Here is an 18770-nt window from a genome sequence, read left to right on the forward strand (position 1 = left end):
CGCGCGAACGGCAACATCTGGTGCCGAAAGAGAGAATCGTGATACTAAATATATGTATATTATACGAACTCGCGCGGTATATCTCGAATATGCTACCAGCACCCAAAGTGCGTCAGGAACGCCGGCGGGCCTGGTCCCTGTCTCTGATGTTTATTGGTACTAGGAGCATCCACCACACGTACTAAAATTAATGATAGCTTGTTTAGATTACAGTCCGCGGACGGTAGTTAGCCCCTCCGGTAATCTACTATTGCAATCTAACTACATCACTTAGCCCTTACACGACTAGGTCTGGAGTTATAAGATAAACCATAAGAATAGAGCGATAATTCTATCATTAAGAATATAAAGTTTCAATGTGAGGACACATTTCAAATCATTACAGACATTGGTGTATATTAAAAATTACATATAATTAAACTTAATAAAAGAAAGAAATAAGAATTGTAAAAGATATTGAAGTAAGTAGTTCAAATGCGAATATAATCAGACACTAAACATTTTATACATCAGACACTAAATATTTAAATATTTTATAATTATTTCCGACGCTAGAGATTTAAAGCAGATTTACACAGATTATTTTTCGCATGCGCTAATATTGATATTGATCACCGCTGTAGATATTAAGCATTTAACGGTAGCATAAAAAGAATCGAGTGGCTAGACTCACGTCGATCCGGAGATAGGGTTGCGCAATTTGCAATCGACGGGATATACGTCCTATAATCCGTCCTGTGCAACGCCGACGACGTCCGATGCAGATGCAGCGGAGGATCGGTGCCAAATACGTTATACGGGCCACGGGAAATGGGCACGTAGATCCCAGATATGGCGGGTCCTCCAGCATGGATCGCCCCGGTCTGGTCAACTTCTGGCTCTGATGTTTATTCGGCGCGAGTGGAAGCGTCGACTGCGCTTGTCGTTCGAATTAATTTACCGCTTGCGAGCCTCCGGTCTCTTCACACAGATATAGATAGAGACAGAGATACGAAGACAGAGAGAGAGAAAGAGAGAGAGAAAGAGAGAGAGAGAGAGAGGGAGAGGGAGAAAAGGAAAACGAGAGACAGGTGGAGAGTCTCGACGGTGTTGTTCGATTTTATTTCGTTAAGAATAGCACGAATGAAGATGTATACGATTTCGTATAATTTCAATTTTAACCAGAATTTTGTTTAAATTAACAATTTTTAAAACGGTGTTACATTGTTTTATTTTATTTCAAATTCAAACAGCACTTGTATTTTCAAAAAATTGCACAATTATTTAAATAGTTTTATAGCTCAAGTAATTTTACCTAAGTAGCTTTCATATAAATCCATATATTTCTCGAATAAATCTAATAAAAATAGTATGTCGAGATTAAAAGCAATAATGGAAAAAGAAGATCGAGCAGCTCTCCATTATTTATATACTTTATTTATATACTTTTCAAGCTTCCGCGCAGTTATCTTTTTGGATGAGCATTGAAAAACTAAAAAGCGCATTGTCGAAAATTACTATCAAATTGGCTGCTCAATGTCGTAAAACGATATCCTTGCCAACCACAAGGAACACCATCTCACGTTCACGCCATAAAGAAACCGGAATGCCTTATCCACCGCGGTAAGACGCTACAAGTCGAGCATTTCCAGATGCATCATGAAAAATGCACCTTCCGACGTGTCCAGAGCCAGGATCGAGGAGGTGGACTTTGGTGGAGATTTGACTCCGCGAATCGGGGTGAACGGTTGCTGGTTAAAAGAGTGAAGGAGAGAAAAAGAGGACGAACGCGACTCAAGTTTTCCTACGTCGGTGACCGGATAAGATTGTTTGTCTATATTGCGAATCACCGGCGAGATTCGTCGATTGTTCCACAGGGTATCGCCGGCTTCGCCTTTCCACCCCCGGCGCGTCTTATCGAGCAAACAACGACCTTTCCGGCCAAATTGGTCGGTCTGACTCGGAACCGAGTAAAACGTGATTAATCGCTCTCCTTTTGCGGGGATGTATCCGCCTCGCCAACCCTCCGGTGGTTATATAGCGATAAACGGATAACCGCGGTCCAGAACCCAATTGAGTCTCGCTCCGATATAGAGCGGCCGCTGCGCGCATCGCCTTCGATCTAACGAAAAAAAGCGACACGGAAGGAGAGAATAGAAAGAGAGAAAGGGAGAGAGAAGGAAAAGGAAATACATTCGTTAGGTGTTAGTTCGTTAAACTGATTTCTCTCTCCCTCTATCCTTCTTCTTATTGTGAAAGTTCGACTTCTCATCTTGCGGTCGCGTTTGCAGTAATCTTCTTCCAAACGCTTATATCTTTTGTCTCGATAAGTTAAATGTTTAATAATCTTCATTTTTTGGCAATCATAAGAAACTTATTGATTAATAATTCTCTTTTGAGAAATAATATATTTTTATGTAAAATAAATATTTCTTTTTCGTAAGTTATTTTGATTTATATAAATTTTAATAAATACTAACTAAATTTAATAAATACTTATTGATATGTTCTTTTTAGAAAAATTTCATTAAATTTTTAAATGTATTGAAAAGTAGGATTGAACCAACTTTAAACATTCCAATATAATTGTGTTAAATTTATTTATCAAAATTAACTTTCAAATGTTCCATATGTGCTTTTAGAACGATTAGAACGATTATCTTCTAGTTTTATTGCCATTAGAGAAAAGAAATATAGTTACAAAAGAAAGTAAGGTTTAACGCGTTTAATCCTTTCTAAACGACGGCACCCTTTGAAAAATTACGGCTGTGTATTTCAAAGAACGGAAAAGTACCACTTCCTTTAATTACTGTGCTTGTGTGAGGCTCTAGAAAGAGAAGCATCTACCTGAAAATCGTTATGCTACTTCAAAGCCACTCGGCATTACTGCTTTTAATTGCGAACCGAATAAATTATTCAACTCATTTGATCATATTGCATTAATTTTATATCCTGCCACAATTTTTTTTATATAAAGTAAAATAAGCGAAAATAATTTATTTTTCAGATCAAAATAACTCAGCCATTCATACGATACAACTTAGAATTATATGTTCAAACGCAAAAAAATATTTAATATTTAAAAGAATAGACTGCAGTTCTCATTAAGGAAAAAATATGATCGAAGGAATTAATCCATGATGGGCAATAGGATCACTCAAGTTTTCGTTAATTTAATTCTTGTATATTGTACTTGGCTTTTTTATAAAGATTTTTATTATTCACTAGATACTATAAAAAGTTGTCGGCTGGGATCAGACTTAAGCGTGACGGATGGTCGCGAGTCGTATCGCACGAAATTTCAGCGAAGCGCGAGCGAGGTGAGATGTATGTATGTCGAGATATGAGATAGCTATTTTACCGCCATCCTATCCATGGCCTGTGTCTCATAATGTGATTCAAAAAAAAGAACGAAGCCCTAGGTATTTTTATTCTCAAAATGACGTTTGTATTCTTGACAAATCGCTTTCGTGTGTTCATTAAAATCCGCAAGACAATATCGATTTTTTACGAATTTTGATCAAGCACACAAGAAATAGTATATAGCCGCTTTGGACGAATTTGAAAACGACTTATATTAACAAAAATTCGCTTTCGTAATTCTTCGAGAATCTTTAAATTTTTCTTATATTTTCCTTTTGAAATTTTTTAATTTCAAACATTAAATATATTAACTGGTAATCATTAAACTAAAAGTAAAATTCTGTTAAAATAAAGTTTATCCAAAGTTAACTGATTTCATCCTAAGGGATTATTAATTTTCAAACTAATAATTTTTAAAAAGCTCATATCGAGTCTTTTTTAAGTTTCGTTGGAAAAAGATGAAATTGGAAAATCTTTTACATAAAAAATGCGGCATACATAACTAACTTTATCAGGTAAACAAGGAAGAGGTATCTGATTGCGTCCCATATTTGGCTATGCCCCGTTACAAGTTTACCCGTACTGTGACAACGTAGTGCATACACTACGACGCTGCACAAGTTCACACGAATGGTTGACCTCGTAGAAGTTTACCCCCGTACCTGGTAGCGGTATTCCATTAACTTCTGTCAACGCCAAGCACCACAAGCTGCTCGTCCGTGTCCTGAATGCGACAATAAGTTAAAATCAAGCGTTTAAGGCCCGATCTTTTTAAACGACAAATTTCTATATGCGAACGAAGCTTAAACAAACAATTTTTATTATTATTATTTATTATTAATTAAAAATTGGGAAAAAAGTTTCTATAATTTTTTCCATTCTGCTAAATTATTATTTATAAGAATCATATCTCTCTCGCGCGATCTTTCCTAACTTTATTTTCTATATAATATGTTCTATCTAATATCAGATGATACGTGTGATAAAAAATACAAAAATAATATAAATAATATAAATAGTAAAAATAATATAAATTTTTTTCGATAGCACTCATATATTGTTATGTATATTAATTATATATTAATGTTCGTGTAAACTCCCTATTATTCCCTTAAAACATTTAATAATGTAAGCCGTACTTTTTTCAGTCTTTACAGTCAAATTTTGTGAAAGAATCCTCTGTATCGGACCTTACATCGTATTTGTCTTTGATGCGAGCGTGTTGAAGTACTTCATCCGTATGCGCGTACATGCCAGAATCGCGAACCCGTGACAGGAGGTCGGGGGTTTGATTTGATCGTATTGCATTACGAGAACGCGCTGCCGGGTCGCGTCGCATCGCTCGTGGCGAGATTCGAAAGTAGATCGGGAAACGGCGGGGCAGGCGTGCGACAGACAGGCGAGGTAATACATACAATCTTCCTTGTTGTCTGGCATCGGGTTGCTGTAGAAAGAGGATTGGAAGAGACGGGGAGGAGACAGAAAGAGAGAAAGAGATAGAAAGAAAGAGAGAGAGGGAAGGAACTAGATTTCTAGAATCAAAAAAGAGATGGAGAGAGAAACGGGAGCAAAGTAGACGACGGGAGACGAGAGGAGGTGGAATCTGGACAGGAGTCCTGAAGAGCTTTGAAAAGCGTGGCAGCCGCCGGAAGTCTTATAAACAATCCCGGGAGCGACGGAAACCGGGACCGAACTATCCCCGACCTCGGGCAAAGAGGATCAATGGAGAACGGAATGCGTGTAAACAAGAGAGCTGTTACGTATGTGTGTGTTTGTATGTAGATGTGTGCATGGGGTTCGTGAATCTGCGCTCTCTCTCTCTTTCTCTCTTTTTCTTATTCCCACATAAACACCCATACACAAACTGCAAGGACGGACTACGGGATTGCACCTCTCTGCGGAAACGTAGCCAGCATTCCTACCAACTGAGTGCTTGCATTAGTTCAGTGAAATCTGAGAATTACGAAAAACTTGATTATTGGCTTAGTTTTCAGGATAGTTAAATGGGCACGCGTGAAAGAACCGTGCTGATGAGAATGCACGCTCGTCGTGAGTTCTGCGTTCCATTTTCCTTTTACAATAGCTGTAAAATTTTAGAAGCTTTTATGTGATTGTCGTATTACATAAGTAAGGACTATCGTATTTAATGCATATTTGTTTCAGTACAATAATTGCTTAGCGTATACGTAATATTTACATGATACGAATTAAGAATAAAAATCAATATTAATCAGAATAAAATTTGATTGAATAAAAATCAAACGAAATACAGGAAAATAGCAAAATTAAATTATGCATAATTTTTATAACCCAAAAACAGGATTTCTTCTCTAAATAATATATATATTTCTCTCTCTCTCTCTCGCAATATCATGTCGTTTCTTATATATCTTTTAGAATATACATTTTTCTCTCTGATTTTCTAGCCAGTTTCTACAATCCGCGACTCAAGCTCCGCGAAATGTTCCATTCGTCCACATCGATCGGGGAGGGAGGGGATGGCTGATATCGCGCGGCGCACAGAAAATCGACGACAAAAGCGGCAACCTGTTCGCTCGACCTCGGTCATGGAAAATATACGCGGTCCGTGGCGAGGATATCCCGTTCGGAAAATCCTTTTCAGAATCGCGTCCGTCTGCCATTGCTATGTATGACGCACAGACAGCTCGTCGGCGTACCCATCTTGCATTATGCATCCCGTCATAATGCAACCCTCGGGGGTTGAAGCGGACGGAGGAGAGGTTGGGCGTTGGAAGGGTGCGAGCGCCAGATTCGCGAATTCCTTTTGCCTGTTTTGCAATATCCTCCGCATGCACCGACGACCCATGCGATATCCTGCACGCGCGTCTATATATCTGCTTAACACATAATCCCGGCCCGTAGGATATACTTGGCATTGCGTTCACGTGCGATCGGAGAAACCGTTTCCACCTCGCTCGTTTTCTGATTATGAAATTATATCGCGCCCCTGAGAATATCGACACCGCGATTAGGCAAAATCCGATGTCTGAGAAGTGTATTCTGCCGATCGCTTCTGCTCTCGTCGAATATCTGCTCACCCCTTTATGTATCTGGAATTAATTCAATTATATAGAGTATTTGATAAGTCGTACGCTTTCTCGAATTTTATTACAACTAAAAATTTCACTTAAAAGAATGTAACCGTTTCATGAAAATATATAATGTATTTAATTTTTTTTGCAATTAATTATAGTTTGAATAGAAATTCTTTTTAGGAGAAAGAGATTTTTTTTAAATAACGTTATTAAATTTCTTTGTCAAAATATATCTAAAAACAATTAATAGTTGATCATTAATTTAACAGTTATCTTCGACTAGATTTCATAAAGGAAAATATTGACACTTAAATAGCGAAGGAATGAGACTGTTATTTTTCACTAACTGGGTTTCCTCTGTAAAATCTAAAATAACACGAAGCAGATTCTCTTATACTTGCCGTTAAATGCAGTTCTGCGAGTCGCGTTATTCGTTTCCTTTTATCTCGGCTTAAACAAGAACGCAAACGATGGCCCGTGCGGAGGCTTAAACGATTCTCCCACGTTGTATTTAGGCGGATAAGAGATCTCTCATCGAGGAAAATGAGTGCCCCTCTCGAGGAAGTGAAACACAACCTCGCCAAGCGGGAAAATAATAACGGAATAATAACGAAAGACCATCGCGCCTTTGATGAGAATTTTATCGCGTTACGAACGAAGCACTTCGCGTCTGAGCTCTTTAATATCGCTCTTATTAAAATTGACCAATTGCCTCTTTATTCATTCGCTACATTGCGGTGAAGAAGAACTCTTCTACATAATTAAGGAGTTCTCTCTTTGGAAAAATCATTTCGAAACAAAAGTATTGAGAAAATTGATAATAATTTCCGTCTTCGCAGTAAAGTTTTATCGTTTCTCGATTATCAATTTAATCTGCATTTATCCATAACTTTATTAAGTTTTTAATGGCTATTTCAGAATTTCAAATATAGAACAATCATGCCTCTTCATTCACTCATCATAGAGTTTATACGCGCAGGTATAAACCTCCACTAGTGTACCAAAACTTAAGATGTTTAATAAACTTTCAACGTGTAACGGAGAACTTTAGCCACTCATTATGCGGAAATAATACCAACAAAAGAGAACATCAATCGATTTTTCGAAAAAACTATAGTGTTTATTATTATACATAAATGTAAAAATAAATAATAGTTAGAATATATAAATATAAGATTTACATATATATGTAAATCTTATATTTGAGATATATAAAAGTGTTTTATTTATAATTATGAAAAATAAAGAATTTCTTTGTTTTATAATTAAAATGAATACATGTATCGATTGATTATGCGGTCATGACGTAAAATCGATTTCTACAATATTGTTACATTATGTGAGCCCTAATATTTTATTGAGATATTTTATTTGCATACATTACATCCATATATACATTTACTTAAAAAAAAAGACAAACTTATCACACTGCACGCGGACTAGCACGACGAGTTGACTTTATTTTTTTCTGACACGATCAGGGTTATCAAAGTCAACCGAAGCGAGACAGCATAAAACGACGGATACACAAATATTGCGTTACACGGAAAAATACCCCGCGGAGATGCGCTAAACCTGAAAGAGAAAAAAAAAATATTTTCCGCGACACACGTAGCCACGCGATTCCATGGCATCTCTCTTCAAATCGATACGGGTCCGCGCTCATGAAAGCCCGAATGGAATCAATGAGATCGCGTTGTGGAAACGTTATGAGAAATTCTCAAAACGGGAGTTTAGTTCCCATTTTACATAACAAGGTAAATAGTCTAAAATCAACTGTCTATATGAGTAGAGATATTTCTAGTGATAAAAAAAAAACGCGATTCTATAAAAATATCTTCAGAAAATAGACTATATCTGAACTCGATAATATACAATTTCAATTCAATTATTATATAATAAAATCCGTCCATTGATATAAATCAGTAGCTGTTAAATATAATCGCGGAAATTAATTTTCAATGTTACATGTTTCAAGATCTCATCATCAATGTTTTATAGCGATAATATTAGAACCCCGATAGTGTTAACAATTCTTCTGAATCCAATACGCGCGCACATCGATGCAAATCGTCTTCCGAAGATGACGACAAAGGGAGAAAAAAAGGGACGCGAGCGACGACGAGGGGCCTCGAAACGCTCGCATGAAATAACTCTGAAGAGAATTCCATTGGCAGAGGGGTATGTAACGTATGTAACGTAACGCGCGGTGTCATCTATGTCGTGGCCATTTGTCCGAGCCTCGTGCGGGCAAAAGAGAACGCGAGGGTTCGCATCCGACGCGGTTCGCTCTATCAAAAGAGCGCGGACGACGAGCTCTGCGTTGGCGTTGATAACGGCTCGCCGCCGTTCATATTTTACGCGGCGCTCATCAATAATTCATGCCGTGAATAATGCGCCGCTGTTTCGCGTTACTTTATACCGGGAGAAGGGGGAGAGGTCTCTCCTTCCTTCTTTGCCCATTTCCTACATTCTACGGGAGATAGGAGGGAGGGGGTAAGAGTCTTCCCCGGGGAAAGACCTCCTCCGACTCCAGGGACGAGGTCGGAGGTGCGTATCCGGTCGAGACACTCTTATCTCCAGGTCTATCCACCGAAACGGAGACACGCTTCGGTCTGACCGCTCGCGAGGAGAGTTGGCTGCGAGACTAGCTTTTTATTCGACCAGCTCTCGAGAGGGGTTTCTTTAGGATAGTCGGAATGAAAGGCGTGTCACATCCGGCCCTAGCTTCCAGTTAATAGATCCTACATTCGCTCTTTTAATCTTTAGATAGTTTTTTAATGGGGAATTTTATTCGCGTCTCAATCAATAGATTATGAATTAGAGCAGAAGATTTTGATGGCAAATATTTTGAGTCAAATACTTTTTTTATAAAAAAATAGACCAAATAAAATTATAAATGAATCAAATGAAATAATATTTTAGGATTATTTATGCCATATCTTGAATTAATTTTATCTAATTGTCATCTGATTAGAGTTAAACAATATATTTTATTTTCCTATAAAATTTATTTATATCCGTGAATTCACATATGATATAGTTGATTTTAGTTGTTTTCATTTTATTATTTTTTTAAACTATTTTTATTTCAAAAATATTAAAGTACAACGGTGCAATGTACAAGCACGATATACACATAAATTAAAAATTTGCGTTTCTTTCTATGAAAAATTTGCATACACATCTACCTTCCGCACTTTCATATAATTGAGAAGAAATTCAAAAAATACATTGAATGTGCCATTGTTATTACTGCTCAGGTATTTCTCCGTTTCGCAGCAGTTTTCTCGCAAAGACAATACTCATTCCAGCACATTCCAGTTTGCCGTTCTCTCGCAAGAGCTTTGCACGCATGCGGTTTGTTTTAACCTTTGCAATAGCGTTCACTTGGTCACGTCATCGTTCGTACTGTGAAAAATGGCGCATGCCTTGTTTCGCCTTAACTGCATTCTCCCATTGTCCCGTTTCCGGGACAACTACATTCTTCGCGACATACACAAACACATTTCTTCACACACTTCATTTTGTAAAATGAAGGCACATAGCTCCTACGTTTTTCCTTCCCAACCGCAAATATTAACTTAACGTCGCGTATATAACAACATTTATTTTACATTGACAATCTTTAGAAAAATTAAATAAACGTAACAGTTACACATAGTTACTTTCTCTTATGAAAAATTTATTTAAATTAAATTTAAAGATTTTTTTAGAAGCATAAATTATAGTAGGCAATTTATTTAAGAAATCGATAATTTTTTTTAACTAAAATAGTATATTTATAATTGTTTTTATATCACCGCTCTATTACATTAAAAAAAAATTGTAAATTATACCATTAATACCGATACAAGAGAAAAAGATCAATTTAGAAATTCAAAGAAATTTTTTTTTCTGCTTTTCCTTTTCGACATACAAATATCGGCATTTGTTATTATATTACTTTAAATTTTATTAAAAAAGCAAAGACGACCAACAAGATTATAATTTATGTGACTTATGTGCATCGCAAAAAAAAGACAAATCTATTTTCATTAAATTGTGAATTTGACAAGTCAGTTCACATGAGACAGTTGTTTAATATACTTAATGTAATACGTAGACATACATACCACATATAATATTTCTATTGTATGATATTTCTATCCATATAAATTATCGAAACCGTTAAGTAATGTAAAAAACGTTATAAAAACGAGATAATTTTATTTTACAAGGCAATTGCCATCCATATAAATTAAATCCGTGACCTATAAGAGGTTTATCAATTAAAAGGAATCTCTCTAAAATACTCCTATTCTCATTTACAAATTTCTTGCTCAATTTGGTATTGATTTCTTTCAGTTATAAATTTCATTGTGCAGTGTAATTTATTCCATTAATTTTTAAGGTCAATTTTAAATATTTTTGTAATTCTAATCATAGTTTTTTTGAAAGCAAAACTGACATTTGAATTTAAATGAAACACAAGATTTTTTAATCAAGCTCTTTCACTCCATGAAATTTTATTTAAAGTCACATTCTTCAATAGATTTGCTATCGATTTTCTTCTCAATAAAAATGTCATATGTCAAATGTAACTCAATCCTGGCAAAAAAAGATCTGTTATGAATGGAGAACTATGGAAAAACATTATCGATCATGGATATTATTAATAATGAATTATAATGGTTACGATTTTATATGCGCGGTACTCTTATAACTTTGTAAAAATAGAGATATACTCATGTAACAGATTTTTAAAAGTAAATATATCTCCATTCTTACACATCAAAACATTTCTTACAGAATATCGATGGGAACAATTTTTAGTAACATATTCGCCATTCGCTCTTCCGCGAACTGATTTGAATTCTTCAGATCAATGAATAATAGATTTATGATTTATCCGCTTGTTATGTGATGCAAAAGATATATACTTATCTTCCTGTAACATTATATTTTTTTTCGATTTCTTTTCGATTCCTTGAAATTCCTTTAGATATCTCCAACGAGCTAACGCAAGAAATAAAATTTTTGCGAATTATATATGTTTACAAGAAAAAAATCTATGCTAGTTAATTGATTTTTTTCAGTATAAGATATCTTTAAATATATCCTCTTAATACACTATTATTTTATGAATTACTAATTTCATTAGTGTATTAATTATTAAATATTTAATTAAAATTTTTCTTGACGGCGACTCTTTTAAATAATATTTTATTGCTTTTTCGATTGTGTGATACTTTGTAAGAAAAATATATCACATATTTTAATCGTTAGATATTTTTGACGATGGAACGGACTTATCAACTACCCCTAAAATCCAGAAAGAGACGACGGTCATTCAACCTGGTCTGATCGCTTCTCATGCGCTCTATCCTCGTCTCCTCGTCTCTCTAAACCTCTCAAGCTGTCTTCATGGGAGACGTTTTACCGGGAATCCCCATATCTAGCTCGCGCATCGGGCCGCAGAGATAGAGAAAAAGAACCGGCCAGGGTTCCTCGAGATACGAAGACTCGATGTTTCGTGTCAAATTAGCGAAAAAGTAGTGGCGTTTTGTCCTATGGGAGATACCGCTTCGCGTAACACGCTGCAATCGTGTAAGGGACGATGGGATTTAAGAGATATCCCACAGCGCGGCTCCCGGTTCCCCGTAATTCAAGTTCATATATTGGAGGATTCCTTGTCGCAGATCAATGCGACGTTTCCCACGGGGGATGTATTCCTGTCAACTTGTTCCGCGATGCTCCCAATACGACCACACGAAAAAATTGGATGACGAAAGTTTCCTTGGTCGATCAGCGAAGATAATTTAACACCATTTTTAATTTATCAGTACATTATGAAAAAAGTTATTCTTATTTTCTTTCTATTAGTTAAAGAATATATATAATAGTTTAATCAATAATTATGATTTGATTCAAAAAATATAAATTTTATAGAGACTCATCTCTTTGTCATCCCTTGTCATCTCTGTTTTCAGAAATGCAAGTAACTACTTGCAAATTTAATAAAAATGATTCACAAGAAATATCAAAAAAAATATCTAATAATATATTAATATATTAATAATATACTTTCAAAGTCGATGTAATTTTTTTTCTTACTAACAATAAGCTTAAATTTTTTGTCAGTTCTTTTATGGACGAATTTCTATTTGAATTAAGAGAATTATGCCTAATGAGCCATTATCCTCAAACGGACGGAAAAAGAGCGGATGTATATGAGCGGCGCGAGGAAATTTTATCTGATAAGCTAATTGCGATAGAATTACGTTTATATCCGTCTTTAAAACGGCATCCATCTCATCAGATGATTTTTCGTCTTATTTTACGTATCGTAAGCCCATTGCACAAAATTCGCGTCTTTGCATTCAAAGCGGATCTGACAATGTCAGCGTACAGCCGGAAATGATTCGCGAAAATGAAGTTTGGAACATCGACATGGTTCGTTTCCATCAGCAAGAATAAATATTCTATCGACAAAAAGAGAGGAGGAAAGACTTAAGGATACGCGCACATGTGCATTAGCGACACGCAGCTCCGGAAGACAGAAATTTTATGTCACATGCTTCGCTTCAAAATATATTGCCGTCTGATAAGAAGCGCGTCCGACTTCGCATCCTTTCTAATTCGATATATCGAAAGACGGAGCGAGACGTCATCTCGAATTTTGAGACTTTGTCGACGTCTCTGGCTGAATGACACCGAAAAGATCGAGTGGGGAAATTAGTAGAGAAAATCAGAATTTATCAGAAATATAATTCTTGTTTTAGAATACAAAATATAACAAATAATTAATAATATAACAAAAAATTATACGTAGAATAATTAATAAGTTAACATAAAATAATTATATTCAAATAAATAAAATAAATGATAAAATATGAAAAATATAGGGAATAAGAAAAGGGTATAATCGAAGTAGCGGAATTAAATATTCTCGCGAAATATTTAGATTATGTTTCTAATATACATGCCTTGAGAAGACATGATAGATCGGTAACAAATAATTTTGCGCGTCTCTTACGATATAATGGGCTGCTTTTGAATTTCTTGACTGTGAACGTATTATACCGGTAAGAAGTACTTCTGTTGTATCAAAGCAACTCGTCGACAAGGTGAAAAGTATCGAAAGTCAAGACGAGAGTCGAGTCCTCATCAGCATCTTCGACGCAGGGAGCAGATCGCGACAGGAAGAGAAAACAACGAAAAGGAACAATACGAAGAACGCGCGGCTTCCGGAAGGACAGATGAAAGGATTACAGACGAAAGGAGGGTAGGATAGCAAATTAGCAGACGGAAAAATACATGGAAATAACGGTGGCGTCAGGTAAATATACGTTACCGGAGAAAAGAGAAACTATATAGTTGCACGTAGCTGACGCGATATTACAAACTTAAATTAAAGATACGATTTCCATAACTATTTGTTAAAATTAGCTCATTTAATTTAATGTCTGCTTCTTTTTAGATTTTCTTTTTAGATTATTAAGATTCTTTAAGATTGCTATTATTGAACATTTCAATGTTAATAAAACTGATATTGGATTGATTGCTTTATAAATATCAGCATGAAATAATTATCGATATAAATAAGATAATAAATATTTCCTTTTATTCCTTATATATATTTTTAAAACTAGACAAATAGGTGAATAAAATTTTGATATTTTATATATTTTAAGATATTGCGCGATGATATTCCTGGACACCGTTACTTTATTTATATAATTGCATTTAATTAATATCAAATATAAATAAAAGCACGAATCATGTTTTTCAAGCGTGCTTTTATCCCAAAAGAGCTTCAGATTGAGATGGGGTCCGATAAAATTTGCACGTTACAGTCTGCACGCACAATCGATACTTACAATCCTCATTGCCATCTCCCATCTCTTCTATAACCACTTTCCTCTTCTTTTTCTCCTAAAAGCTACACGCAGAGAAATCTCTTTAATGCTTTGCCTCGTCCGCTGCGCCGATTACGTCTTTACGGTTATTTTTCTTTATGAACGATCAAAGTAAATCGAGGACGGCAAAGCAGCGAGAGGAATTAGAGAAGGTGGCCGGAGAAAAAAAACGGGGATAAAAAGAAGTAGAAGAAGAGGCTGAGGGGGGATGGAATGATGCGTGAAAAAGAGCGAGAGATGTAAAGAGCGCGCACGGAAAAGCGGATTCGAAAGATGCGGAAAAAGGCAAATGAGAGGAAAAAATCAAAGGAAAAGGTCGAGAAAAGAAGGTTAGACTCGTAAAAGATGCGACTGAGGTTGTTGAAAAATGAAAAAATGGGCAGAAGGAGATCGAGAAAGACATAAGGTAAAGAAAAATATAAAACCGTACTTGAAAACGAGCGAAAGGGAAAAAGAGAATGCCGCGAGAAATTGTAAAAAAAGAGACGAAAAATAAAAATGGGAGTAGAGTCGAATAGTTTCCTTTTGCTACCGATAAACTCGATAACAAAAAGGAAAATCGGTGAATCGCGAGAAACACGTATCTAGCGATATAGGGCGAAAAAAAGAGAGATCGGAAAAGAGAAAACGAGCAGGGATCGCCAACTAGGAAGTGTACAAGAGTGAGAATTTCGAATGGCGGAAAGAATCCCGATAGTAACGGAATCGAAGATATAAGACAAAAAAAGAAAAAAAAGAGAGAGGAAAGAAGAGGAGCAGAAAAGAAGTGACGTGGGATTCGGCCAGTTGCCGTGACACGTAAGGACGACACGTCTGGACATACTCGTGGCAAAGACAGTGGATTCGAAAGTCTCTGTTTGCTCGCACCCAATCAAGAGTCGAATCCTTCTTTGGGTTATCTTCCATCTTATGTGAATCACGCATGTGTGTGTGTGTGTGTGTGTGTGTGTGTGTGTGTGTGTGTGTGTGTGTGTGTGTGCGCGCGTGCGTGCGTGCGTGCGCAAGGTATGTAATTTTAAATACATGTGGCGAATCGGGACACACCTTCGCGCAATCGCTTTTCCGACTGCAATCTAATCCCCGAACATGCTCCGACTCAGTTACTCTACGTAGACATTCCCGTGGGATCCACGTGGGCATGTCCACGATTGCTTGCCCGATGCAAGCTTAGTCTGTTAATCGAACGTATACGTCGGATGGAATCAACTCGCTGAATATGTCGAAGTGGAAAAACATTGTTGCTAAACCTACAATGTATTACACTTGGCCTCAACTTATCTGATAAAATTTTTATTTTTTATCAACATTAAAAAAGGATGTATTCTTTATCTATTGATCGTTTTTTTTATTTTATTTTCGTGAGAATATCACCGTGGTTGACCTATTTTCAACCACATATAAATTCTCAAAAATTTTATCTTTTTACTATAATAATAGCTGTTAATTCGTAAAATATGCATATGAATCTTTTCTTTATCTTTCGATTCATTTTACTGTTGCATCTCTTATACTGTAAAAATCTTACTACATATAACATTTTATTATGGTTCAATAATCTAAAAAAAGTGAATATTATGAAAACGGAATATTGTTTAAATTCGATTTTTATTTAGCTTGAAAAGATATGTATAAACTTATATGGAAATAAAAACGATAGTTAATTATATATTGATATGTCGTTATATATTAATATAGTTATGTATTTCAAGCAAAGTAATTTAATAAATTTAGAGAGATCATATAGGAATAATTTATTTTCCGTTACTGTGATATGTATAATTTAATTTGTAAATTATTCCACTTTTCAATATTAGAAAGAAAGACGGGGAAATTTATTTGTCTTAATAATAATATATTAATGTATATTTTAGTATACTAAATTCTACTTGGAATTGAATTGAATTTAATATGCATTCCTTCTAATAATATCAAATACAAAATATAATAAATACACTTTAATGTTAAATATCAATTTACTTTAATTTAAAAATCAAGACATCACTTATTTATGAAGATGAAGAAATGCCATTTGAAGGAAAAATAATTCAAAATAAAATACAGGTTTACGGGAATCGCCATGAAAACAGTCAGCATTCCGCTCTCTCCTTAGCCGGCTATACATAACTTATGTTTGCGGCGTTATATCTCTCAACATGTGTACAGGGGTTTGGTGGTACATCGTATAATTTCATCTTGCGTGCCGAGACGTATTCGAGAAGGAACACGTGTAGGTGAACGCCAGACGCGGCGGGAATCCGGCATAAAATGAATGTAAGACGTACAAGGAGCATTTTCACGCGAGTTCCATCGCGTACATAAATTCTCTCTTTTTCAAAATTAATAATAAAGGCGTGTCTTACATGTATCACGCATTTATCACAGAAACATTCGTACAAAATAACTTTGCCTCTTTCTCTCCCTCTCAGTGCCATTTAATATATAATATTATTTTATAAAAATAATATATTAAATTGTTTAGCGCGAAAGAGAGCATATTATTTAAATTAGATGCATATAAAAAATATCATAGAGATGACTCTCTGTAACATTTTTTGTTACAATATATTTAACAATGGCGAATCTTTCACGTGTGGGAGGATATTCATGCTAGGACGATCGAAAATCACACTCGGGACACAAGGATAATGCTCCCAGAGGGAAGCGAGGGAGTTTGCTTTTCGTCGAATTTCCGCTCTCGAGACTGATTCCTCGGCGGGCCACGTCCGTCCGGCCAGACGTCCTCGAAAAGGAAACGGACGTTCACGTAATTTCAATGACCATCCGTCGCACACGACCGCTAATTTTAGCTGCGCAAGGAATCTTTCGGTCCCTCGGGCGTATCTTAGTGCATTGCTTCACGTGCTCGAGGAAAAACGGGAGAGAATTTCTCGAAGAACGTCGGGTAAATTAAGTCGAGAATTCTCTAGCTGGTAAATCGCAGTCTCTCGCTCGGAATTAATTACTTATTCATTTCAAGCAAAGCACTAAAATTTTTTCCCCTTTAAAGATATCGTCAGGAAGTTATATAAAAATTACAATAAACAAATCCATCCAGACATTTAAATAAGTTAAATACGCGCGTGCAATTTTTTATTTTAAATTTTAATTTCCGCAATATCTTTGCTAAGATTCGTTGCATAATATAAGTATCAAGCTTTTTCTATAGCTACTTACAATTTTTAAGAAGAAATTGAATCGTTAATGTTATTCGTTAGCATTCACTATGACGGTCATTGAACTGTTTTTATTCGGCGACTATTTAACTCTTTCAGGCATTCATTATACCCATTGAAATTCGATAAACATAATTTTCTCGGCATGAGTTATCTGAACGGTGCATAAAATAGCCGCGATCGTAGCATATTAAACCTGTAACGAAATATCACCGGACGGTCAATGCTATCGGTGTGATAGCAATTAACTTTCTCGTATTGATACAGGTTTGCGGTGCTTATTTTAACAAATATTCCTCGGGCGGTCGCGCTTTTATTGTATCGATTCGATCGAAATCGTATTGAGAAATAAAGAGAGCAAAAGCGAGGACGACAAAGCGAGATGAACGAGGAATAATCGATTCAACGATCTGCGAAGAGATATAAAATAAATTGTGTAAATATTAGCTCGCGCAAAAGTGGTTATGGAAAATATTTTTAATCCTTTCGAGAAACGCAAAGAAAAACGAAGCTGACCGGATGTCCAATGGACACCTCGTTTCGCGAATATTGATATTTCTCACCGTAGCAGAGAAACACTCTCGCACGCATTTGTTGAGAAAACATAGCTGCCACGAGATCGTCAATATCACGTATCGAGACTTCGCGCTATTGCAAGTCAGTGTTTTCAGTTTTAATATATACAAACACGAAGTCTTATGCACGTAATTGAAGGGGGAATATCGTATAGAATAAAACTACATACAAATTAGCATGGGATATCGTAATGAATATTTGAGATCATGTTGAGAGTAAAAACAGTTTTGATGTTGAAATAAACCGTCTCTCTGAAAATATTTTAAAAATAATTATAAAATTGCAAAAAAAATGATTTAAAACGTTCTTGATCAAAAACTGCAATGAGATTTTAATTTACATCGAGCACTTTGATGTGGATAAATTAATTTGGAAAGTGTGTACACGCATGTCGACGTTTTTGATTAATTTAATCTGGTTCGATAGCAATATTTGTGCATTAAAACTCGATTGTTATTGATCTGATCTTGATTTAAACGAGATATGACTTGTCAATGTAATGAATCGTGCGAATCCGTATAAATTCGTCGGTTCGTTCAAATTCAAATAAATAGGCAAACACAATGTGTCTCGCGAATTAATATTAATCGTTTATCCACGGCCGCCGCTTAAGCCTTCCTGCATGGATTTGTTACACTCGATGATTCTATTTACGATTGAATTGCCGATAATAACGGATTATAAAAAATATTGCATCAATTATAAAAATATAAATAATGTGA

The 18770-nt window shown here is 35.6% G+C and overlaps 1 protein-coding gene and 1 long non-coding RNA gene across 11 annotated transcripts in view; one reads left to right on the plus strand and one right to left on the minus strand.

Annotated features, from left to right (window-relative positions):
* Positions 1–18770, plus strand: part of LOC145969368 (lachesin) — a 157972-nt gene that overhangs the window by 72430 nt on the left and 66772 nt on the right. The gene's annotated exons all lie outside the window — the stretch shown is intronic.
* LOC145969370 (uncharacterized) overlaps positions 1–18770 on the minus strand; it is a 159072-nt gene that overhangs the window by 55588 nt on the left and 84714 nt on the right. Inside the window, exon 3 of one of the 5 annotated variants that reach the window (XR_014438070.1) lies at positions 5677–6413. The exons of the other annotated variants lie outside the window; for them this stretch is intronic. This is a non-coding gene — a long non-coding RNA (uncharacterized LOC145969370). Of the gene's footprint in view, positions 1–5676; positions 6414–18770 lie in introns of those variants that run through there. 5 annotated transcript variants of the gene reach the window in all.

This window comes from Camponotus vicinus, unplaced genomic scaffold (assembly GCF_025532165.1).
Source record: "Camponotus vicinus isolate PSW18456_S1 unplaced genomic scaffold, iyCamVici1.0 SCAF_3, whole genome shotgun sequence".
NCBI lineage: Eukaryota > Metazoa > Arthropoda > Insecta > Hymenoptera > Formicidae > Camponotus > Camponotus vicinus.